The sequence below is a fragment of the Bubalus kerabau genome, chromosome 5 (genome assembly GCF_029407905.1).
Source record: "Bubalus kerabau isolate K-KA32 ecotype Philippines breed swamp buffalo chromosome 5, PCC_UOA_SB_1v2, whole genome shotgun sequence".
In the NCBI taxonomy this organism is placed as follows: Eukaryota; Metazoa; Chordata; class Mammalia; order Artiodactyla; family Bovidae; genus Bubalus; species Bubalus kerabau.
This window is the reverse complement of record NC_073628.1, coordinates 120350347-120375038: the sequence shown is the minus strand read 5'-3', so window position 1 is coordinate 120375038 and position 24692 is coordinate 120350347. Positions and strand designations below refer to the sequence as shown.

The 24692-nt window shown below is 43.7% G+C and overlaps 1 protein-coding gene across 3 annotated transcripts in view; it reads right to left on the bottom strand.

The window, feature by feature from the left end:
• C5H1orf21 (chromosome 5 C1orf21 homolog) overlaps positions 1-20482 on the bottom strand; it is a 246881-nt gene extending 226399 nt beyond the window's left edge. The window contains exon 1 of one of the 3 annotated variants that reach the window (XM_055582917.1): positions 20137-20482. The gene's annotated coding sequence lies outside the window, so the exon portion shown is untranslated. The remainder of the gene's footprint in view (positions 1-20136) is intronic. The other 2 variants (XM_055582919.1, XM_055582918.1) reach the window with 2 other exon arrangements.
• Positions 20483-24692: the final 4210 nt, after the last annotated feature.

Here is a 24692-nt window from a genome sequence, read left to right as displayed (position 1 = left end):
TGGACATGGCTGAAGCGACTGAGCAGAGACCTGAAAAGGTGTTGTGTTAAAAACCCATGTGCAGGTCATGTCCTAGCCCCCATCTCAAGTCCACATTCCATAGCCCACATACACTCCACCACTAACCTATTTCATTTACTTTTTCCCAAAACTGTGAGATAATTCTTTCTACAAAGGCTGAAGGTCAGAATCAATTCTGACCTTAGTGTATTCCAACACAAGAGCCCACTCACTGAAAAATACATACAGCAGATTCCTGGCCCCCCAGCTGTGACTCACCTGGCCCAAGGGGAAACTACAGCTAACAGTTTAGCCAACTGCTGGCCTTGGGTCATCCCAACACTACAAATACCAAAGGAAACTTTCTTTGAAAGTTGTGTAAGAATGAAAAAACAAAGAGTGCTGAATAGATGGAAACTACCCATATTTCACCTTCTCAGCTGAAATAACTCTTAGTAGTCTAGTACTGAAAGAGCACTAACATTCAAACCCATTAGGTCACTGGAAGAATAGCCCTGTGGCTAAGGAACAGACTTTGTTCTACAATTTTCTAGTGGGGCATTGTCAGAATTAAATAAAAGGACCCTAATGTGCCATTTTTGTTATGCATGAGACTTCATCAGATTGGGATGCAAGAGAAAAGGTGGTGAAATCTGACCACGAAAGCTTTTTCAAAGGTCAGACTATCCCCAAAGGATGGGTAAAGCCTTCAGGGGGATGTGCCTTCTCATTCTATCTCTTTAGCAGCTGACTATTCCTATTTCTCAGCGCTTATCAGGGATTTCTCATTCCTCACAAATACCTAACATAGACAAAATTTCCTCTTTGATGATAAACATTTTAACCTATAGCTCAGTTTAGCAAAGCTTCAGGGCCTAGCAAAGGACCCAAATACTAACCCTTTGTTGAACTGGATTCAAAATAAGGAATGATGAATTTAAAATTTCAAGTTAATAAAAAGCCCAGTAGAGCAGTATTTTCTCGCCAATAGAGTGGGTCCCACTGTTGAGACACTGAAGTCTCTCTGAAGTCTCTTTGGCAGCAGGGTTTGCCAACAAGCACAAAGCCGCCATACCCAGGGCTTTGGCAGCTGTAGAATAAATTCAGTTACTTTCTCTGTTCATTCAGCTGTCTGTCCAGTAAGTGACAAGTAATGTTTCAGTTCATGCTTTATGTTTGATTTGGAAATAAACTACCACCAACAAAAATAAACCATTCCTGACTGTGATGTTACAATATTAAGACACATTTTCCAGTTTTAATAGAGCAATTCTAATGTATTATACCAAGTGCATTGAGTCATCTACCCACTCAGCAAGGAAATATTGAACTGTTACAAGTTCGATTTAGGACATGTTTCTCCTTCTTAGCTGCCCTGTCGCAGTATTAATAATGATCACTGAGTTATTAATTCTCCAACTGCTCTTTCTTATGCTGACCATAGGTAACAAAGGGAGAACCAGTCTAGTGAAAAGTGAAAATGAGAATTCCAACTCCCCGTGGCCCACTCCATGGTTTCTAAACTCTAGTCTTGGAAGGTCATGGCTCTTTTCCTCACCTGACACCCATCAGCACATCTGCTATGGAATCCCTGTACCCATGCAGCACAAACAAGACCGAGTCCTCTTCATCTCAACTTTCTCACAGCTTCATCATGACTTATCAATGCAAGGAAGAGACATAACTTTATTTTAAGACTTCTTTACACTTGATAAAAAATAAATTAATAGCCATGTCAAATACCATGTTCATTTGGCATCATGAATGATTTGCTAGAGACCTGGCACATTTCCCTAAGTGCCCCAGTTCCACCATCTGCCCTAAAAAAGGCAAGATACTTCAAAGGTAAGCAGGTAAGAGATTGCTTAGAGCTATCAAAATACCCCAAGATGATGCACTGGGGTGACCAAAATGTTCGTTCGGGTTTTCAGTTCCCAACGTCCCTTTTGGCCAACGCGGTGTTTTATTTACTTAGGGAGAGAAAATAGCGTTTGCGGATTTCTGAACTGCTGTGCACGCATTTGTTTAATAGATGCATTCACGGCGCTAGGTGGAGGTGGCAGGGCATAGGCTGTGACCTGGGGCAAGTTCTGTTTAGCTTAGAGAGAAAATCTTAACCTGAGAGATTCTCAGAGTTTTTCACATTAAATGTTACCAAATGGAGCTGTAGTTCATTCAATTATGGGAAATACCATTTAGGCATGTATTTAATTTTTTTTTCCCACCCATTTTAAACATATAAAACGTTAGAGCCACATGTGTTAGTTCCACATCAACTACATAGAGAAAGGGGAAGGAGGGCAGTGTAGAAAGGAGGAAAAAACCCACTCAATCTCAAGGAAGCATCCAAAAGACTACAGCCTCTCCAAGTTTCCCTTTCTGCTTTCACATGCAGGCAGCTGGCCCATTAAAGCACAAAGTAGCAGAGAGAGAGTCTCAAGTCCTTCCGGAATAGGCCTTTAAAGGAGCAATCAGGACGATACAGTCTGAATGTGCTGCTGTAAATTACAAGGTTATCTTCAGGCTGCGTGCAGAGGATAAGCAATGCTGCTGCTGCTGCTGCTAAGTCGCTTCAGTCGTGTCCAACTCTGCGTGACCCCATAGATGGCCTCCTACCAGGCTCCTCTGTCCCTGGGATTCTCCAGGCAAGAACACTGGAGTGGGTTGCCATTTCCTTCTCTAATATAAGCAGTGCTATCTGAACTGAATTTCCCTCAGAATTCGGATCCTCTCTGCCACTTAACAAATAACCTGCTACAAGTTCGAAAATAAATGTTATTTTCCAAAGAACAACACTTGACCGTAAATACCACTGCTTCTTTTTATTTCGTTTCAAGGTTATTACTCCCTCACCCTCACTCTGATCCCACCTTTGTGGCTGACAACATCTAAGATCCAAGGAAGAGCCCTCAAAGCATATCATTATAGGATCTAATCAAGTAGTAGAAAACCAGTATAAATCCCACATGCATTTCATTTTCTGGACATACTCACTTTACTTCCTTGCAAACCATAGGAGCTTATTTAATTCTATTTGGTTCCTTTTAAATTTTGTTAATCTTAGATATTATGCTTTTTAAAAAGTGAAATATCTAAACACATACAAGCTATTTTATCTTCACATAGAACACCATATAACTCTCATTGGAGATTACACAAAGGACAAGTATATTTCTTGACACTAGAACCTAAAGCAAACTTGGCGGAAACTCAAATATAATGAAGACAGAAGGAAGATACAAGGCTGGCTTCAGTATCACTATGAAAACTATCCTCCCAGGGCTTGGAAAGGCACTCACACATCCACAGATCACAGGATGTGATGGGGATTCACCATCTTCACTTGTACACTGACCTCATTTTTATTTATATAAAAAAAGCGTGGTTTTTTTTTTTTTTTTTTTTGCCATATTCACTCCCTTGAAAGAGTAAGTCTAATAGCTCCTAGAGAAAGAGGCTGTGTAGATTTAGAAGCTACTGTCAGCTCCAAAGTGAATGCACACTAATCTAAAGAGGAATGTGCCATTGGACAGAGATTCCAAATAGCTCTGCAGTTAATTTCTACATAACTTTAGGAAGTCACAAATCCTGAGTAAGCCAGGTTACCTAGCAACCAAATGCTCATTCGAATACTCCTTCCCACCCTGTTGCCTTCCTCAGCTGTGTTCTCTCCAGAAAATACCAGTGGAAAGACGGGGTAAGAATGGGGGAACTCTGAAGCTAAACATGATGTAACTTCAAAGCATAATGACAATTATCAGTGCTGGGTCTGATAATAACATGCCAAATAACGACTCAGATAAAAGAACAGGAATAAGTTTCACTTGCTGAAAGCACAATTTGGGATATATAAGGTAATTCTTGAAGAACCAAGGGGGGGGAAAAAAAAGGTTTTAAAATTTTGACAAGTTGGAGAAAGAGATACATGTAATCTTAATGCCAGAAGGTGCAATAGGCTGCAAAGGCTTTGCACAGGCATGGTGAAGAGAGGTATTGAGGTTTGGGCTAATCCTGGGGATGCAAAATTAAGAAAGAGTTCATATCAGAAAAGCAACAGAAACCCTGGCAGGCCTTCCACTGCCCAGTCAATCAAATTCTTTACGGCCACCAAGCCTATGAAAGGACCATCAAACAGAGGGGTAAAGAGCAGCGGCTTAATGCTACCGAAGACAGCAAACTTAAACAGATGTTAAAAATCACAGACATTCTGAAGACCTGCACTTCCCTCTCTGAAATGTTAAGGCTAGAAATACTCTTTCTGGAATGAGTTAGGATGCACTGCACTCAGTAAAGGCTCTATTAGCTCTGAAGCTGTTAAAAGGCTGTTTTGGCATATGGATTTGGGGTCAGACAAGCTTTCATGAAAATCTCATCATGTATTTCCTGTGTTGACTCTCTGGCAATATGTATAACCTGTATGGCTTAATAGGAGACCGTTATCTGGATTAAATGACTTAATGTACACATTGCATCTGGTGTATAGCATATACTTGATAAACATTTGCTATTTATGATGCTGTCTCTTCAAAAATCTTCTCTCTGAATAAAGTTTAAAGCTGGCCATGGGTTAAAATGCAAAAAATGGTTCCAAAATTAATTGCTTGGTACCAAAACAAATTGCCTCAAAGAAACGTCTACCTGTAGTTGTACTTGGTGATGTGACAGTGACTCTTTTGTGTAGAACCCAACGATATATTTCCTGCTGCCTGACCCAGACAATAAAAGCAGATCTGTCTTCAACTGTCCTGCCAGCCAATTCAAAAGTTACTGCCACTAAATAAGAGACGGAAAGAGCAAAGTGTTTTACATCTAAAGTTTTCCTCGAGCATAAATTTAATTATTTGAATTTTGGTTAGCCTATTCCTGAGTCTGGAATTTTGCTGTTGTTTTGTTTCTGTTTTATTACAAAATAGTAGTCACATAACACACATACAATTTAATGTATAAAAACAAAAATGTATATGTACCTACCTACATATAGAACCTGCTTACAGAACCTTGTAAACACCTTCAAAGTTCCACGTGACTTTGCCCCTCCTCTTTGCCCTCAGAAGTAGTCACTATCTTCCAGCACTTTATATTAATAGTGCTCTTGCTTTTCTTTAGTCATCTCATATATGACTCAGTCCTTAAACAATGTATTGCTTTGGTTGAGTATTTTTTGAATTTTACATGAATGGGATCACACTGTATCATTTTTCTACATTCCTTTTCCTCTCAATGTTACACTTGTGAGATTCATCCATACTGTTACACACAGTTGCAGGTTACTCTCAGGACTATTATAAACACATCACAGTTTCTGTATTCAGTATACTGTTGTTACCATAAAAGTTGTTTTCAGCGTTCGACTGTTATGAATAGGGTTGCTATCTCTGAGCATTCTTGCACATGTGTAAGTTTCTCTAAGGCACTGCTTTCCAACCTTTTTCACAATCCAATTCCTATAAAAATTGATAATATTAGAATGGCAAACTGAAGTTACTAGACAAAACCACTCCCACTCCAGGTTTGGATCTGCTCTGCTATCCTGAAGGCGAAGGTCAGGGGATGACCACTTCACAGGGCATTCCAAACTCCTTTCCAAAATCATATATCAAAATATACTGTCACCACCAATGTATGTATATGTTCCCTCTGCTCCACATTCTTGCCCAGTGCTTAATGCTGACAGACATTTACTAATCTGCTTATTATGAAACGGTATTCCAACATGGTTTTAATATTAAAATATATTTATCTGTTCTCTATGATGAAAATAGTAGGGTATTGGAATATACAGGGACAAACTAACAGAAGAGAATAGAAAATGCAGAAATTTGGCTTATTAATTACTTATAACAATTAAATATATGGTAAGTGTGCTGTGCTGTCCTTAGTCACTTCCATCCCATCCAACTCTTTGCAACCCTATGGACTGTAGTCCTCCTGGCTCCTCTGTCCATGGGATTCTCCAGGCAAGAATACTGGAGTGGGTTGCCATTTCCTTTTCCAGGGGATCTTCCCAACCCAGCGATCAAACCTAGGTCTCCCAAATTGCAGGTGGATTCTTTGCCATCTGAGCCACCAGGGAAGCCTATACGATAGGGGTACATCTCAAATTAGTGGGGAAAAGATGAATTTTTTAATAAATAAGTGGTTTGTGATTTCAAAATAAACATGTTAGAAAAAAAAGAAAATTGGATCCATTCCCCATACCATACACCAACATAAATTCCAATGGTCACAGATTTAAATGTTAATGATTAAACCACACAAGTACTACAAGAAAATACACTGACTATCCTATAACTGTGCTGTCCAAGATGGTAGTCATTATCCACACGTGGCTACCAAGCACCTGAAACGTGCTAAGAACTGAATTTGCAGTTTTAATTTCTTTTAAATAATTTAAATTGAAATTTAAAAACTGACACTCAACACAGCTATTGAAAGACTTTTATGTACACTTGGAACAACTTTGTTATGTGAACTTACTTTTAAACTTTAAATTTTATTAAATCTACATACAGATTAAGTATTTACAATGAAAATTTAGTGACTACATTGAGATGTGCTATAGTATAAAACACACATCAGTTCTGAAAAATTCAGCATGAAAAAATTGTAAAATATCTCATTACTAATTTTAAAATGCTGATTACTTGTTGAAATAACAATATTTTGACATATTAGATTAAATGAAATATATTATTAAATTAATTACACCTTTCTTTTTATTTGCTTTATTTCGGCTGCTAAAAATTTCCATACATGGTTCCTACTATGTTTTTATTGGTGCTGCTCTACAATCTAGAAGTTTTTCTACATCATGATTCAAATCCAAGAGGGAATAAAGAAAGACTGATATAACTGAGTAAGTCAAGGGAAAAAATTACATTAGAAAAACCATAATCAGAGGAAAAAGACAAATGATAAAGTGGGGAAAACTGTCAAATATTAGGGATGATATGCCTACTACATAATGTCCCTAATATATAAAAAGCTTCATAAATAAAGGGGAAAAAGACCTAAAATCCTTTAACAATGGCCAAAAAATATGAAGAGACAGTGCACAGAAAAAGAAATGCAAATGGCCCCAAAACATAAGAAAAGGAACTCAAACTAGCTCATAATAAGAGATGCAAATTAAAATTACACTAGAGTATCATCTCTCACCGTTTGAATGGCAAAGACCCAAAGGTTTTTTACAACATGTCTACTGTGGGATAAGAGGGAACTCTCATTACCTGCTGGTGGGAATGCAAAATTGTACAGTACCCACAGAAAGAACTTTGGTGATATCAAACAAAACTGTAAATCCATTTATCCTTTGACCCAGCAATCCCACTTCACTTCTAGGAAGATAAACTGGCAAGAATACGTACATAAATATTCACAAGGCTATTCACTGCAGCACTGTTCATTCAGCTGTCCATTTAGTTAAGGAAAAACTTAACCATTCAGGCTTTATGTTTGATTTGCAAATAAACCCCCACCACCAAAAACAAACCATTCCCATTACAATGTAAAAGCAAAAGACTGAAAATAGCCATGTAGCCAAACAAATAAAGTTTGGTATATTTACACAATGGAGTCTCTGCAGTTGTAAAAGTTACTGAAAAATGTTTATATTAATATATGGCTTCAGAGTGATCTCTGAAAAATACCAGTACGTGCAAAAAGCAAGGTGGGTAACTATAGTATGCTACCTTTTAGAAAAAAAAGGGAAAAAATAGATACATTTGCTTACATTGTGTGCTCAGTCACTTCAATCATGTCTGACTCTGCAACCCTATGGACTGTAGCCCACCAGGCTCCTCCATCCATGGAATTCTCCAGGCATGAATACTGGAGTGGGTTGCCATGTCCTGCTCTAAGGGATCTCCCCAACCCAGGGATCTAACCTGTGTCTCCTGCATCTCCTGCACTGGCAGGCAGGTTCTTTTCTGCCGAGCCACTGGGGAAGCCCTTGCTTATATTAAGCAGAAACAATATGCATACACACACACACACACAAACATACACACGTCATACATACACACATTTTTACAAAAACATATCCATACACAAACATATATATATATCTCCATGTCTCAGTAGCTAGATATACATACATATCTATGTTTTTTAACTTTGTCCACTTGAACAACCTAGGAACAATGACGAGTCCAAAGGCAAAAAGAATTCCTAACACCTGTATTGTGGTCTCTAAATATCAGTTAGAAATAAAAAGATCTGGGACAGGAAATGTACTAGAGAATTCTGAAATATCTTTGCCATACCACAAAGTAAGGACATCCTCAAACACCAGTATAGTCATGTCAAAAGGATTCAGAAGCCAATTTAAAGATTCTCCTCTGGGCCAAAGATAACTTGAACTTCAAAAGAAATAACTGCAAAGGACTATAAACACATGAATTGTGTTAAAATCCATGAGTTCATAATGATACTCCTATTGGTCTTCTTTGAAAGATGTTAGAAAATCAACTCATAATTCTGAACATTATTTAAAATAGAGGGAATAAAACTGAGCATTAATTGCCCTAGCTGGACTACACCCTGAAGTGACCAAATAATTGATGTGGTAAATCTCTTCTTGATAGAAAAACTCTAGCTAACCAAATGCAGAAGAGATGACAGAATATTATCATTTTTCAACCATTTCTGAAATAATATATCTAAGCAATAACCAAAGTGGTTTTTGAAGGGCCTCGGGAAGCTTTCCAATGGAAAGATCAGGCTGACAACACCTAAATCCACTAGTTAGTCTTTCTTTAAAAAAATATTTATTTATTTATTTTGTGCTGGTTCTTCACTGCTGCGTGGGCTTCTCTCTACTTGTGCCATGCGGGGGCCACTCTCTAGTTACAGGGCACAAGCTTCTCATCGCTGCAGCTTCTCTTGTTGCAGAGCATGGGCTCAAGAGTGCAGCCTCTAGCTGCGGCTCATGGGTTTAGTTGCTCTGGGGCATGTGGGATTTTCCTGGATCAGGAACTGAACCCATGTCTCCTGCATTGGCAGGTGGATTCTTATCCACTGAGCCGCCAGGGAAGCCCCATCACCACCCAGTTAGTCCAGGGAGTCATAACCGCACAGATAAACAAAAAGGCACATGTGCCTCCCACAGAGCACTTTCTATGAGGTACTCCTACCAAACTACCTGATCAAGCTTCCAGTCTCGATCAAACTACAGGAAATACTGGAAACTGAAGAATATAGTGAAGAATACTAAAATGAAGATGAAAACTGCAGACTCTAGAGAACCCCACAGGATAAGTCTGTTTAACAAATAAACTGCCAGGGAAGAATAAAAAGAGGGAAAATAGAGAAAATGAAAGTCACTCAGCTGTATCCACCTCTTTGCAACCCCATGGACCACACAGTCCATGGAATTCTCCAGGCCAGAACAGTGGAGTGGGTAGCCTTTCCCTTCTCCAGGGGATCTTCCCAACCCAGGGACTGAACTCAGGTCTCCCACATTGCAGGTGGATTCTTTACCAGCTAGCCACAAGGGAAAACCAAAATAGAGAAAGGAAGTCTATGAAGAAAGAAGGATGCATCTCTCAAGTGTGAATATTGTTTGGATTCTGAATAAAATACATTAATCATTAAAAAATATATGGGCCCACCAGGAAAATATGATTACTGACTAGATAAGAAATTATTGTTAATATTTTTAAGGAATGATAATACTTGGCTATATTAAAAGAAAAAAAAGCTGTTATCATTTACAACTATAATCTAGTATGTACAGACAAGAAGACATAATGTCTCCAATTTACTTGAAAAAGAACCAGTAGGTGAAGAGAAGGGAATGTGTATGTGCAGTGGGAAAGGCAGAAAACAGAACTGCCCAGGAGTTGATAATTGGAAGCTTGACTCTTGCCCAAGAGTCAGAGAGCCTGGATTCCAGTCTCAGCACCACCACTTACTGGCTATAATATCCTGGTCAAGGTCCTAGAGACCCCTAAGCCTCAGTTCTGCTTTATCTATGGAGGTAATAGTCATAGGTTCTTCGGACGGTTGTTGCAAGCATTAAAGACAGTGCATGTAATGTACTTAGCACAGCACCTGGATGCAGAGTAAGCACTCGATATATGTTAGCTTTTATTATTACTACTGTCAATTATTACCATAATTATTCAAGACCAGGAAGCTAGAGTTAGGAAATGGTGAAAATGGGATAATTTTTGCTGAATCCAAAGCCCAAGTTCCCTCCAATATGTTATAATGCCATGCCCCACCTCTACCTGGGGTCTCAGTAGAGACTGAGGACAAGTAACAACCTATTCTGCAACAATTGCCTCTTATTTTTACCACAAACCTCAGTGACACTGCTACCCAGCCTGGCTTCTACAACTAGCCATCCTTTGTAACAATGTTGTAACTTGATGTGTCCCTCCCCCATGGATGGCTCCACATCCAGTAGAAAGTAAACACCCATGTATTTTAACCCCTTTATATATATCACTATGCACACTTGTAAATTCACAATGATTAAACATTGTGTAATTCCATCATCCTCCAAGAACATGGCCTCAGACTTTATTACACCCGGTACTGGCATAAACTGTATAAGGTAAACCTCAGAATCCCAATGTATAAAACTAACAATGATAAAACTTCATACCTTGCATGCAGCATGAATACAGTAATTCTATAATGCTAAGTAATGGGCTGGCCAAAAAGTTCATTTGGGCTTCCCATAATAGCTTGCAGAAAAATCCAAATGAACTTTTTGGCCCACCAATTACCTATGTCTCGATATCTGCCATAAGGTAAATACTTCCACTTCTATTTTTATAACAGAATTGTAAATTCCGAGACAAAGTCTTCAATGCTATTTTACTCCTTCATGTGACGGTGTGAAGCACACACCCATCCTCTCTTCCTGACACCACTTGCCTGGTTTTCTTGCCACGATGAGAGCCTGCAGTTTTAGTATCCACTATCCTTTCCATCCACAGCCCATGAAAGTTGGTGTTCCCTGGAACTTAGGGTTCAGTGTTTTCCTTCTATTTACTTTCCCCGAGCAATCTGTCATAAAGCTATGTAGCTTCAATTACCACATATTCAAAACCTCTCTCATTCATTTATTCAACAAAAATGTGCTGGGGCCCAATTGTGCCGTAGGTGTCCTGGGGTCACTCTCTCAGTTCCCGTCCAGTCTTTTACCCACACTCACAAAAGAACCATCTATCATGCAAATTATGTCTCCCCCTGCTTACAATCTCTCATTGTCTCTCAATGCATCTTATTTTGGGCTATGAGTCCAAACTCTTGAGCTATGAAGCCTTGCATAGTTCATCAGTCTCATCTTCCATGTGCTCCAAGCCACAACGACCTACATCCACCTGTCTCCACATTAGTGTGTGAACTCTGCTGGAATGCCCAACTTCAGCTTCCTTGCGGACATGTTCAGTCCCTCAGTCCTACCTGACTCTTTGAGACCCCATAGACTGTAGCTCCCAGGCTCCTCTGTCCATGGGATTTCCTAGGCAAGAATACTGGAGTGGGTGGCCATTTCCTTCTCCAGGGAATCTTTCTGACCCAGGGATCGAACCTACATGTCCTACTTGGCAGGCGGATTCTTTATCACTGTGCCACCTGGGAAGCCACTTCACCTTCCATCGATCCTCAAATCCCTTTATCCCCAAATGCCAGTCTGTGAACCAGTATGCAAATCCACAGTAAAATGAGGAAAAATGATTAGCAAACCAATGCTGGTCCTCCAGTACTTTAGGAAATGTACACAATACCCTAGGGGACCCTTGTGTGGTTTTCAGTGTCATCCCAAGTACCTCCTTCTCTGCGAACCCTTCTGTGACTTCTCTATGGGGATCTTTTATCAATATTTATTGTCCAAACTGGGAGACTTCTGAGGGCAAAGGGTGTGCATTAATAACTAAGTTGAACAAAGGGCACAGACCTGGACTGTCCCAGGGAGACAGAGTACCCAGTCAGCCGACCTCTAGACAGAGTCGGCTGCTTTCTCCCCCAGCTTCCAAAGCACCTTGATTCTTCCCCACATCATGCGTTTGCCTGACACTTGCCATGCTTTTCTGAGAAGTCCACAAAGTCAGGGCCAGGCCTTTCTATCTGTATCTCCAGCATCTCTCCTGTGCCAGGCACAGAGATGACACAAAGTATCATCAACAAATGTTTGTTTAGTACATTATCTTCATGAGTAAGACAGATTAGATGCTTTAACCTTGGCCAACAAAGGAATCAAAAAAATTCCCATTATCTTTTCTCATCCCTGAGAAACTCCACTTCCTCATTTGGTTAAAAAGTTTTAAATGGGAGCAAGGTCTTCACAGAGAAAAATTCTAAGCCTCAGACCAATAACCAGCTGTCAATCAACCAACAGCTATTTACCCTGCATGTTATACCCTTAAGACCCAGTGGGCATGACAGAGCTGATGATTCGCTGGGGTGACCAAAAACTCATAAATCAAGATCAAAACCAATAATGAAAGAAATAAACATCAAATAAGTGTTGCAGGACCTTTTCCCTGGTGGCTCAGTGGCTAAAAATCCACCTGCCAATGCAGGAGACATGGGTTCTATCCCTGGGTTGGGAAGACCCCTTGAAGAAGGAAATGGCTAACCAATCCAGTATTCTTGCCTGGAAAATCCTATGGACAGAGGAGCCTGGCTGACTGCACACCATGGGGTCGCAAAAGAGGCAGACACAAATGAAGTGACTTAGCAAGTGCTGCAGGAGTTCATGGAAGCTAAGGGAGACACCACTCAGATGGTCAGAGAAGAAGCTCTTTGAAGGAGAAGGGATTGGACCTGAAAAGAAGCGGCAGAGGGAGGGAAGCCCAAGGCCAGGTGGGGGTGCGTGTTGGAGCGGCCACCAAGGGTAAGCAGAAACTTTGTTTTGGGAGTTGTCCCTAGACTGTCATGGATTCCTGGCATGGAGACCAGAACATCTGAATTTTCAGTAAATACAAAACAAAGAGGTTCCTGGATTCTCACCTCCTTCCTCAAAATAGTAATAGTATCTGCCTGAGACATAGAGATATGTGTGGCTGGCTCCTTTATAACCTTTTAATTGGAAGAACTGTTACAAAATTATCTTAGGAAAATTGCTGTTGGCAGAACTTTCAGATAGAACTGCTGAAGTCACCCCTCGGCATGTATTAATTATCTGTGTCTTTGAAAAGTTCTCTACAAATCTCAGCAGGGCAGCCTCGCAGCATCTCCTTAGTTCACATCTGGCCTTTCAACCCTCTCCTGAAAGAAATCACAGGGTTAACACAGGGGTTACCCTATACTGTAAACAACCAGTATAGGCCTCCATGCCAACTCTGGGGTTCAGGGATAAGCTTTTCGGAGTTCCTGTGATGATAAATACTGCATCTCTTGGACTGCTGAGTGGGTCTCGCCTGTGTGTGTGCTCAGTTGCTTAAGTTGTCACCAACTCTTTGCAACACTGTGGATTATAGCCCACCAGGCTCCTCTGTCAGTGGGATTCTCCAGGCAAGAATACTGGAGTGGGTTGTCATGCCCTCCTCCAGGGGATCTTCCGGACTCAGGGATCGAACCCTACTCCACCAGAATCTGTGATGATGGGTATGAAAAATGTCCCCACACTCCAGCAAAGACTACCAACCCCTCCTTCTCCTTCCTTACCCTACTCTGGCAGGGAAAATCGTATGTCATCAAGGAAGGTGGAAAATGTTCTAATATATGGAACTGAAACTACTGCAATGTCCCCGGCACTCAAATAAAACACAGATCCATTTAAGACAGGGAGGAATTCTTCCTTAAAAACCATTCTCCCTGCTCTGCTTTAAAGCACCTTCTTCCAAAAGCCCTAGAGCCCTCAGGATATTGCGTAACTAGTGCTGGATCTACTTTTGAAGTAGTTTTATAAAAAGACCAATCCAAGTTCGTCATACGTAATGAGTCAATAGGCTGTGTTTTTCCAGTAGTAGTCCTCAGTTTAATACTTTTTCTCCCAATGACCCTACTAATAGGGCCACACAGGTGATAAACTGATAAGGGAAAGCAACAATGTCAGGTCTTAGCTAAAGAATCCTTGCTTAGTATAAATGTATCTGTGCGTTCAGTTACTCAGTTGTGCCTGACTCTTGGCGACCTCATGGACTGTAGCCCATCAGGTTCCATGGGATTCTCCAGGCAAGGATACTGGAGTGGGTTGCCATTTCCTATTCCAGGGGATCTTCCCAACCCAGAGATCGAACCCACATCTCCTGCATTGTAGGTGGATTCTTTACCACTGAGCCACCAAGGAAGACCAGAAGTAGATTTTGGTGTATAGGAGAGCCTTTTGACAGTGTCATTATGAAAATTTCTGAAATGCTGCTCAAGGTATGTTCATCCAATTTTAAAAATAACAAGAATCGCCTAGATATTTATCTATTATCTAACATAAGATGTAAAAGCTAAATGAAATGATGAGGCAAAGTGCTTCAGCTTTATTAAAGGGTTTTAAGAGTCTTTAAAAGTCAAAAACATTGTGGAATCAAAAGTGAAAACAAGGACTTCCCTGCCCAGAGGTTAAGACTTTGCCTTTGAATGCAGAGGGTGCGGGTTCGATCTCTAGCCGGGGAACTAAGATCCCACATGCCTTGTAGCCAAAAAACCAAAACATAAATCAGAAGCAGTACTGTAACAGATTCAATAAAGACTTTAAAAATGGTCCACATCTCTCTATATATATCAATATATATATATGCAGTGATGGGATAGGCATATGGTAATAGTTATAGACATTCCTATTCCAGAAGGAAGAAAATGGAACAGACATAGAAAGGAGTTCCTTGTCCTGGTGAGTTTCAGATTTTGGCCCAGGAGAATCCCTTTCCCTGGTGGCTCAGATGGTAAATGCGGGAGACCTAGGTTGGGAAGGTTGATACCTGGGTTGGGAAGATCTTCTGGAGGAGGGCATGGCAACCCACTACACAACTGAGCAACTAACCACTGCATATATATATATATATATCTTTGGGAAAAAAGTGAAAACAAAGGCAGAAAGATTCCCAAACTTGAGAATGTTCTAACTCCATTTTTCTACAAGGTACAGAGCCTGTGGACTTCAACTCATAAATGCTGTAAACACATCTGCTGATATGGTGTGAGCCTGTGAAACAGGCAGAGGCAGGCATGGGCTGGGAGATCTGAGGGCTTGATGGAGAGAAGTGGGCGGAGGTAATAAGGGAGGCATGTGGGGCAAAGTAGGACAAGGAAGAGGGGCCCTGAGGGCAGACAGGAGAAGCAGCTGGAAGCAGAAAGCCCACCCTTTTGCAGAGAGGTGGGCGCCATTAGAGGGAAAGTGGGCCTGGAAACACAGTGAAAGGACTGGGAAAGATCACTGCGACACGCACAAGCCAAGTCTTGCAGGCAAAAGTAAGGTGGTGGGAGAAGAAGCAGGAGGCCTATGGATGAACATCTATGGCACAGAAACGCTTTAGAAAGGAGATGTAGGTGAAAGGGACGTCTGGCGAAGCAACGTAAAAGGCAGCCTAGGGAGAGTGGACAGACAGATGCCGGGGCAGAGGCGCAGAATGAATGCTGGCAGTCTGAGTGTGCTCGCTGCATGAGGCAAGGTCTCACCTTTGCTCGTTTTACGTTATTTTAGAGGGAACAGCAGTGAATACCCACGATGGCCTCCCTTGGGAAAATCCAGTAAACCAAGAGGCGGGGGGCGACCTGAGCTTCACCAGGACCTCTCTCCACTCCTTGATGCAGGCACATTCTGGGAACAATCCCAGGAGGAAAACCTTGCGTGTTATAACCACAGCATGGTGTCAAGTAAGACAAGGGTACATGAAAACTATAAAGCACCCTTTAAATATGAAGCATTGTTATTCAATGAATGCCTGGGAAAAAAAAAGATGAAGACCAGAGTCACAATCAGGAGTGAAGAAATATTTGTCAAATACAAATATTATATATATTCCAAATGAAGATGATCCTAAGCAGAAATTCCAGTAATTTGAGAAGACATTATGCTTGATATCTTTACTTTTCTGTCCAACATGTTTCCACATTGAAAAATCCTACCTGCAGCATAATATGGAGCTCTTGATAAACCACCGTACTGATTTATGAAAATGGAAATCTGCATCTAATGTATTTCCAAGGAGGTTTTTGACACGTTACAGATCTTAACTAATTAGGTGAATTCCATTCAGTGCAATCACTCATTGAGTGACTTGCAAGTAAGCGCAAGGTAATCCATCAGCTGCCAAGGAAGCTGCAGAGACGAGCAAGATAGTCTGCCTCTAACTACCTAGTTTGGTCAGTTCATCTTAGTTTCCATTCAGATTGGGGCAGCTGCATCTCCTTTCATAAGTATAGAGAGAAAGCAATCTTTGACATTATGTGACTAGCCTGCAACCAAGGAAATGCATTTTCCAGGAACACACTGAATTAAAAAAATAATAATAATAATAAAGGAGGGGAAGGCACTCACTACCTGCTTACTGCAGACACTGCTGTGTGTTCATTTCCAGGTTCATCCTCGCCCAGTTGACGTGCAACCACTCTTGTCCTGATTGCATAACCACAGCATGTCAAGTTGTTTCTTGTTGCCAGTGTAAGTTGTAAAATTAAACTTCAGAACTGAGGGAGTCAAGCTAAATAATTGCCTACTTTAAAAATATGTATGTATATAATTTACATGTCACTTCAGATAAGCTCTTGAATTATGATCTCTTAAAATCACAACTGTCACGAATTTTAAAATACAGTTTCAGGGTAGCAGTTTTCCCTGCATGCACACCTTCTCCCTGAGACCTTCTCTCCTCTTCTCAGTTTTCCAAGTACTTTACATTGATTTATTGCAATCTGCTTTTCATGTTTTAACGAGAACCTAATTAATCACAACTTTTACTTCTCTCAAGCTCTTGAGACTTCTATAATTCCAAAGAAGGAATCTCAGATGGCCCAAAATGTACTTGCTGGTGCCTCTCAGGGCTCCAGGTTCTACTGATAAGTTCCTGTGAAGTTGGCTACACCACACTTAGGACCCTCGGTGAATGATATCCTGCCCACTCCTGTTATAAAGGGAGATGCCAAACTTCTCCTTCTCCAACCTGGGGTGTTTCTTTCCCTGACAGAAAACAGCTACTAGAAAGGGGCCAGGACTTCCCTGGAGGACCAGTGGATAAGGATCTGCCTGCCAATGCAGGGGACACGGGTTCAGTCCCTGGTGCGAGAAGATTCCACATGCCATGGGGCACCTAAGCCTGTGAGTCACAAGTACTGAGCCTCTCACCCTAGAACCTATGCTCCCAACAACAGAAGCCAACGCTATGGGAAGCCCATGAGTAATGAAGAGTATGAAGAGTAGCCCCTGCTCGCGGCAACCAGAAAAATTCCACTTGCAGCAATGAAGACCCAGTGCAACCAAAAATAAAATTAAAAAAAAGAAGCACGACTTCCCCTTTAAAAAAAGGGGGGGTGGGGGTGGTTACTAGGAGCCTGGAGCAAGTCACTAAGTGACAGTCAAGTCTTGCCTGGTCAAAAATCAACACAGCACTGATGCACCATCAACCTGGAAATGATACTCACAATGGGGGAAATCACCTTCCTCTTGGGTAGAGTAGAGTCACAGCAAATAGTACCAATTAATGAAAAGGCTTTTGATTTATACCCTGTGATGCTTCAAGAAGCTCAAACCACTTCAGACAATAGCCTATCAATTCCCAGAAATCCATGTGTGCGTGCATGCTAAGTCACTTCAGTCGTGTCCCTCCGCCAGGCTCCTCTGTCCAGGGGATTCTCCAGGCAAGAATACTGGAGTGGGTTGTCAAGCCCTCCTCCACAGGATCTTCCTGACCCAGGGATCGAACTGGTGTCTCATTATGTTTCCTACACTGGCAGGCGGTTTCTTTATCCCTAGGGCCACCTGGGAAGCCCCCCCAGAAATCCATGCTAGATGATAAAGTGAGATCAGGGGTGAAAGGATGAAGAACACAAAAAGCACTAGCAAAGAACCCAAAGAACTCGACCAGTTTTTCAATTGAGTCAGCTGAAGAGGGAACCTAGAACCTTTAGGGTCCTTCTAGAATGAAATATCAGCATTGGCTATAAGACCACCCTACCAACCAGGGCCAACTTTTCTTGGGAAAAATGCCCTAAAGGAGATAAACTTGACAACAGAAGCACCCCACTCCTTCTTGAAGCCCTCTGTTCATCCAAGTGCTGAGTTTGCTTGTCTTCAATGCTTTTCCGAACAGCCATCCTGAGCTGCTGTCAGAACCCAGTCTGCACAGCAGGAAACACTAGAGGAGGATTTCCACACTGCATTTCTGATCTGTGAAGTGCTAGTCCCAGCACTGGCTTAATGCAGAGACAAATACACTCAGCTGTCCCATCACCAGCACTTCCTCCTTTATAGGCAGCAAAAGAAAAATAACCAAGCCTAAATTAATTTCCACATCTGATCAATTGCATTTCCAAACAGCCAACACAGAACACGTTCCATTGATCCTACAATCCAGCTCTAGAAGTATGAAAAAGGGGAGAAATCCCCCAACTTGAGCACCCTGGACTTAAGGACGCTTAAGAAACATTACCTTCTCCCCCCTAAGAAAGCTATAGTGTCTGGGGCTATACTGCCCTGAATGCACCCAATCTTCTTTGATCTGGGAAGCTAAGCAGGGTTGGGCCTGGTTAGTACTTGGATGGAGGAAAGCTAGAGCACCCCAGACCAACTCTACCCATGAATTTTTTTTTTTCTATCCTGATACATCCCAATTCTACCAACAGAAAGATTATTCTCATTAGGTAGAAGGTGAGCCCAGCCCATGAAGTAAGGAAGTGTTCATAATATCTGTCTGTGTAATGAACTTGTCACTTCCCCGAACAGCCCAACTGTTTCCTTAAAATTAAAAAAAAAGAAAGAAAAAAAAAAAGTACTCCATGGAATCTATGGTGTGTTAGTCCCCCTCCCAAAGTCTGAGTCAGAGCATGTGTGTCTTTCCTGAAGTTCTGGGTGACCAAGCTGGCTCCCTTTCAGACTTGCTCCGATAGCTGAACTTAAGGCTGTCTTCCAGCCACAACAGAAGCAACTATCTATTTAAAAACAATTTTCCTAACCCACACGCGACCGGAGCTACCTTATACATAGGTCGTCAACGTCCTACCGGAAACCAAACACTTCTATCTCGAACGGTGCCTGTCATCTCCCAGGATTAAAGCGTGATTATGTGCATATATTTTTACCTTTGACCGTGCAACTGTTGGAGTGGAGAAAAGCCACCCCAATTTTTATCATCGTGCCTGAGCCAATCCACAGCCTTAGAAAGAGAGATGAATGGGAGATGAGAGGGCTTCTCTCGCACAAACAGTAAGCGAGGGGAGAAAAAAAAATCCGTCGGAGGAGAGGGTGGGGGGCAGGGTGGAAGGCAGGGGAAGGACACCCAGCAGCCGACCAGAGGCAGCTGCAGGCGGCCGCACTTCGCGAACTGCCCGCAGAGGGGAGTGAAATCTTCCCCCGGTACAATAACGGAGCGCCCCACTCCCCGGCTGCCTCGCCTGGGCACGAATAATAAATATATCGAGGTGGACAAACCGCTGCACCGAGACAAGTCAGCCCCCTTCCCCGAAAGGTCAAAACTTCAGAAATTCGGGGGATCACAGCACCCACACAAACACATAAATCCGTCGGAGCGGAGAGACTCGGAGAGTGAGCAAAGGTTCTGCATTTTGGTTTTTGCTTTCAAGCTCTGGCTTGCAAAAGTACGGCGGCTACGGGCAAAGCTCGAGAGGAGCAGGAAAGGCTGAGGGCGGCGGTGGGGGGGGGGGGGCGGTGGTACGGGTGGGAAAGCAAGGGTGTCGAACCCCAACCACCCAGGCCTCAATGTGACGAAAGTCGTCAGCAGCCCCAACCGCAACCCAGCCCTTGCGTCCCGGCCAGCAGACGCCCCCAGCGGCTCCCCCACCCCAGCTTCCGTCCCCGCCAGCCCCGCAGCAATAGCAGCAGCAGCAGCAGCAGCAGCCCCGGCTCGGGCCGCGCGCCGGCAGCGCCACGACCGCGGCTCCATCCCCGCCGCGCGGCAGGCACCCGCAGGCCTCCCTCCCAGCCCACCCGGGCGCGCCCCGGAGCGGAGCCGGGCCAAGCCGCGCCGCCAACTCCCCCCTCCCCCGGGCCGGCGGGGGGCTCCCGCTTACCTTGGGCGCTCGCGGGGGGGCTGAAGGTGGCAAGCCTCCCGCCCCCCGCCCCGGTCCTCCTCACGGGTTTTCTTCCTTCCTCCTCCTTGTCTTCCTCCTCCTCCCGACGGTGAGTCCCGGTCTCCCCCTCCTCCCGAGGCCGGGGGTAAGAGCCCCGAAGCCCCCGAAGCCCGGCCCGGGTGCGTGCGTGCTGGAGGCGGCGGCGCGCGGCCAGCTCTCTCCAGTAACTGAGCGCGGCGCGCGGCTCCCAACTAAAGTGTGAAAGAAGCGGCGGCCGCGGCACGGAACGTCCCCCCCGGGAGTGGGCAGGGAGCGAGCCGGGGCTGGCGGCGAGCGAGGGAGGGAGGGGACCGGGAAGGAGGGAGGGGGACGGAGGGAGGGGACCTCCTCGCCCAGTCACTCACTCGAGGGGCGGGGGCAGCCAGACACTCCCCCAGCGCCGGCCCCTCCCCGCGCCCGGCTCCCGCGCGCGTCCTGCCCCCCGCCTCGCCCCCGGGAGGGGCCTGCGGGGGCCGTGCACCCCGGAGGAAGGGACCGGGACTGCGCGACTGCCAGGGCTGCAGAGAGGAATCGAGGGCGAGGACGGGCGTGTGTGTGTGTGTGTGTGTGCGCGCACCCCGCCGCTGGAGGGGAGACCCCGGCGGGAAAGCTGCGTCCTGGGCCTGACACCCGGGTGATGGCCTGGGAGGAGCCGCTGGACTGCTCGGAGACCCGGACGGCCCAGCTCTGCTGAAGACCCAAGCCAGACCTTGGGTCCAGCCGAGGGGCTGCGCCTGCTGGAAGCAGGGGAAGGCGAGGCCGGGCATCCGCGCCGCGCAGCCCCTCCCTTCGCTGGACCGGTGGGCGCTGCCCAGCTTCCCCGGCCCGGCGCGGCCACCAACCCTCCTCCACCCTGCCCGGGAGCCGCGGCGCCTGCAAGATGAATGAAGCATCGGCCACTGGACAGAAGCTGCACTGAGGAGGGAAGGAGACACAGCCTGAGACTTCGTGCCCGGCGCCCCCTCTTTGCCCTTCCCGGCCTCTTGGGACTAAAGGGCGGAGGCCGCGCCTTCTGGCGCGTTTGGGATGATTGGGGAATCTACAAAGATCGCCGCCCACCTCTTTACCTACTGGGTTTTTTTGTGGACACCCACAAGAGGTCAACCAATCTCACCCTCTGGGAAAAGGTAGTTTTCTCCTTTTCCTGGTCACATTGGGTGTTTCGTGTGCGCACTGAATCGATCTCTCAACATGATAGCGGTCTTTTGTGTAGCTTCCCCGCGCTTCGCTGCTCTTGCATTTGCCCTAGACGCGTGAGGAATGCCAGGCCTCCGGAGTGAGGACACCCAAGAAAACAAAAGGGGCAAAAAGATCCTCCCTGGGCCCCGTGGATTACACACACACAACGGAATCATTTCTCTCTTTGGGCCAAGATGAAGTTGAAAACCGGAAAAGGACACATCAGAGCTGTGACAGTGATGAGACACCTAACTGAAAAGCAGATTCATAATTTAATGACATGAGTTAATAACCCACCCAGAATAGCGAGGAAGTCAGTCTTTTGGGGAAGGGGGAAAAAATGGTTTCCCAGTGTTCTCACTTTTCCGATTTAAAGCTGGTATCACATTGTTTTTGAAACCCCCTTGTATTCCATTTTAAAATTTATCCACATTTTCTCTTTGGAACCAGAAGTCTTTCTGGTCTAGCCTCCTGAAGAGGAGTAGTTTAGAAGGGGTGATAGGCTAACTAGGATTCCAAGGAGGCACTGCCAGCCATCATCTCTTACCTTAAATGACTTGTTTCATTTCTTTCAGCCTTCCTTCCCTCATCTGTAAAATGGGATTGATGATAGGAGTTTCTATCTCATAGGCATGTTGTCAAAATAAAAGAAAAATAAAATGAGGAGGCAGTGTACATAAAAAACTTTATGTATAGCCTGACACATGGTATGAGCTGTTCTTTCAAGTGTATAGTTAAATCTCAAATTTGGTGGGCATTTTTTTTTTCCTCTTTGCATTCCATCTTAAAGTTGGGAGTGCAAATCCATCTGCTGGATTTATCCAAATGTAGTCAACCTTTGGTGTTTTTAGGTCATTCCTAATACCTTCATCCCATGGACAGAGGAACCTGGTGGGTTATGGTAAGATGAAAGAAGTATATAACTAAGATGTGTGTGAGTTTTTTTACATAGAACTCTGTATAAAAGGATCCTTGAGGATAACAGGATTTTGTTTCCCCTACTTCTCTCCTTCCTTCACTAAGCTACCCTGAATAGACCAGACTCTATAAATGTTGGCTCTATAAATATTGTATCATCTATCCTTTCATGGGTCAGAACAGTGACTGGCAACGCAGACTTCTTGAGGGCAAAGCAATGAGGGTCCCCTCTGAACTGATATCCTCAGAAGTAACAGAAGGTCACAGAGCAAGCACTTCAGACATGTATGAGTTTTAAAAATCCATACTATGAACTTTTAAAGCAAGTTTTTAATTATTCAAAATAAATACATATTCCTTGTAGAAACTCAGCTAAGTATGAAGGAAATAAAAATCACCATAATCCTACCCTCCAAAGAGGAGAACTCAATAAGTGCTTCAGGTATACCCATTTACCCTTCACTTATTTCATGATTATTCAATCAGCAAATGTTTGTTAAGAACCTAGTATAGGGGCTGGACAACTTCCCAGGGCTGAGAATATGATGTATGTTGTTAACGGTATTTGTTTCTCTCTAGAAACTACTCCTGAGAGGCAACACTTTATATGGTAGTAAGGTTCTCAGGATAGTCTACCAAAAGTCTGTGAAAAGAATTCCATAATGAAACTACATTGCTGGCCAGAAACAATCCAGGTTTTGCAGGGCTTGAATCACTTACAGGTTGGGTAGCCACCTTCCAGATAAAGAAGATAAAAGTGTAAAAGCCCCTGGGAAGTGCTCATATGAATTAAGTGTCATGGAAAGTAAGCCCCTTTTGCCTTTCAGCAAACCCTAGGGCTTCCCAGGTGGCACAGTGGTAAAAAGTAAAGAATCTCCCTGCTACTGCAGGAGACACAGGAGATGCAGGTTCCATCCCTGGGTTAGGAAGATCCCCTGGAGGAAGAAATGGCAACCCACTCCAGTATTCTTCCCTGGGAAATCCCATGGACAGAGGAGCCTGGTGGGCCACAGTCCACAGGGTCACAAGAGAGTCAGCCACGATTGAGCATGCACTCACGCAGTAAACCCTCTTCGGCACTGGAATTTCTGTACAAATTAACTGCTTCGATAAACATTGGTTTTGAGGTTTTCTTTTCTTTGCCATACCACACAATTTATGAGATCTTAGTTCCCCAACCAGGAATTGAATCCACACCCTTGGCAGTGAAAAATGCAGAGTCCTAACCACTGGACTGCTAGGAAATTCCCGATAACACTGTTTTAATGTGAAAATTCATATCTAATTTACTTGGGATTCATGGGGTACCTCTCCTTTTCCCCCCAAATCTGGATGAGATGGGAATGGAGATGCCCATCACCACCACAATCACCATGCACACACACTTACTTAACATAGCCACATCAGGGGCAGTCGTACCATGGGGTGGTGGGTAAGGGCTGCAGAAGAGAGAGTAGGTAGGGTCCAGTGAGAGGGGAGGGGCAGACAGGATGGGGCACGGAAGAGCTAGAGGGGCTCCTTGGTTATAATAGCACACAGCAAACCACACAGCACAAGTTGCCTGCACATCTGTTTGATCAACACAAGCTGAATCTACCACACATTTAAAAACAGAACAATAGCTCTTACTATTGCATGCTTAGTCACATTCAACTCTTTTGTAACCCCATGAACTCTAGCCCACCTGGCTCTTCTGTACATGGAATTTCCCAGGCAAGAATACTGCAGTGGGTTGCCATTTCCTTCTCCAGGGGATCTTTCTGACCCAGGGATTGAACCAGCATCTCCTGCAATGGCAGGCAGATTCTTTACCACCGAGCCTCCTGGTAAGCCTCCTTGCTATCAAGATGACTATTAACTATGAAGATGACTTATAAAAGCATACTTTTTGAAAACGAAAAACATGAATCACATCCCCATCACAACTAATAAAACCATCCTCTCTTTGCCATTCCACCACCAGAATCTCGGAGTGTTGCATATCTTCAAACACTCTTAAGTATAATTTTTTTAAAAAAGATATCTTTATTGCCCAGAATAGTTATGGTTTAACCTTCAAAGTCACTTCATTGAAAATTGATTTTCTTTTTTATTCCTAAAGCTTTAACTTATAAAGTTTGGCTCTATAGAACCATTTATAACATGTTTGAATTCTTTGTTTCTTACATTTCTTTTGAGTAGACATTGCGTTAGACATTGCGTATTGAGTGTGTTTGTATCCCCAAATTCATATGTTCAAGGCTTAATCCCTAATGCTGATGTGGGAAGAGGCAGACCTTAGAGAGATGAGGTCATGAGTGGGGGTGGGGGGAGGTGGGGTCCTCATGATGAGGTTAGTGCCTTTATAACAGAGACCAGAGAGTTCTCCTCTACTCCATCTCTCCCTACCCAGAACACAAGGTGGCCTTGGAAAGGGCCCT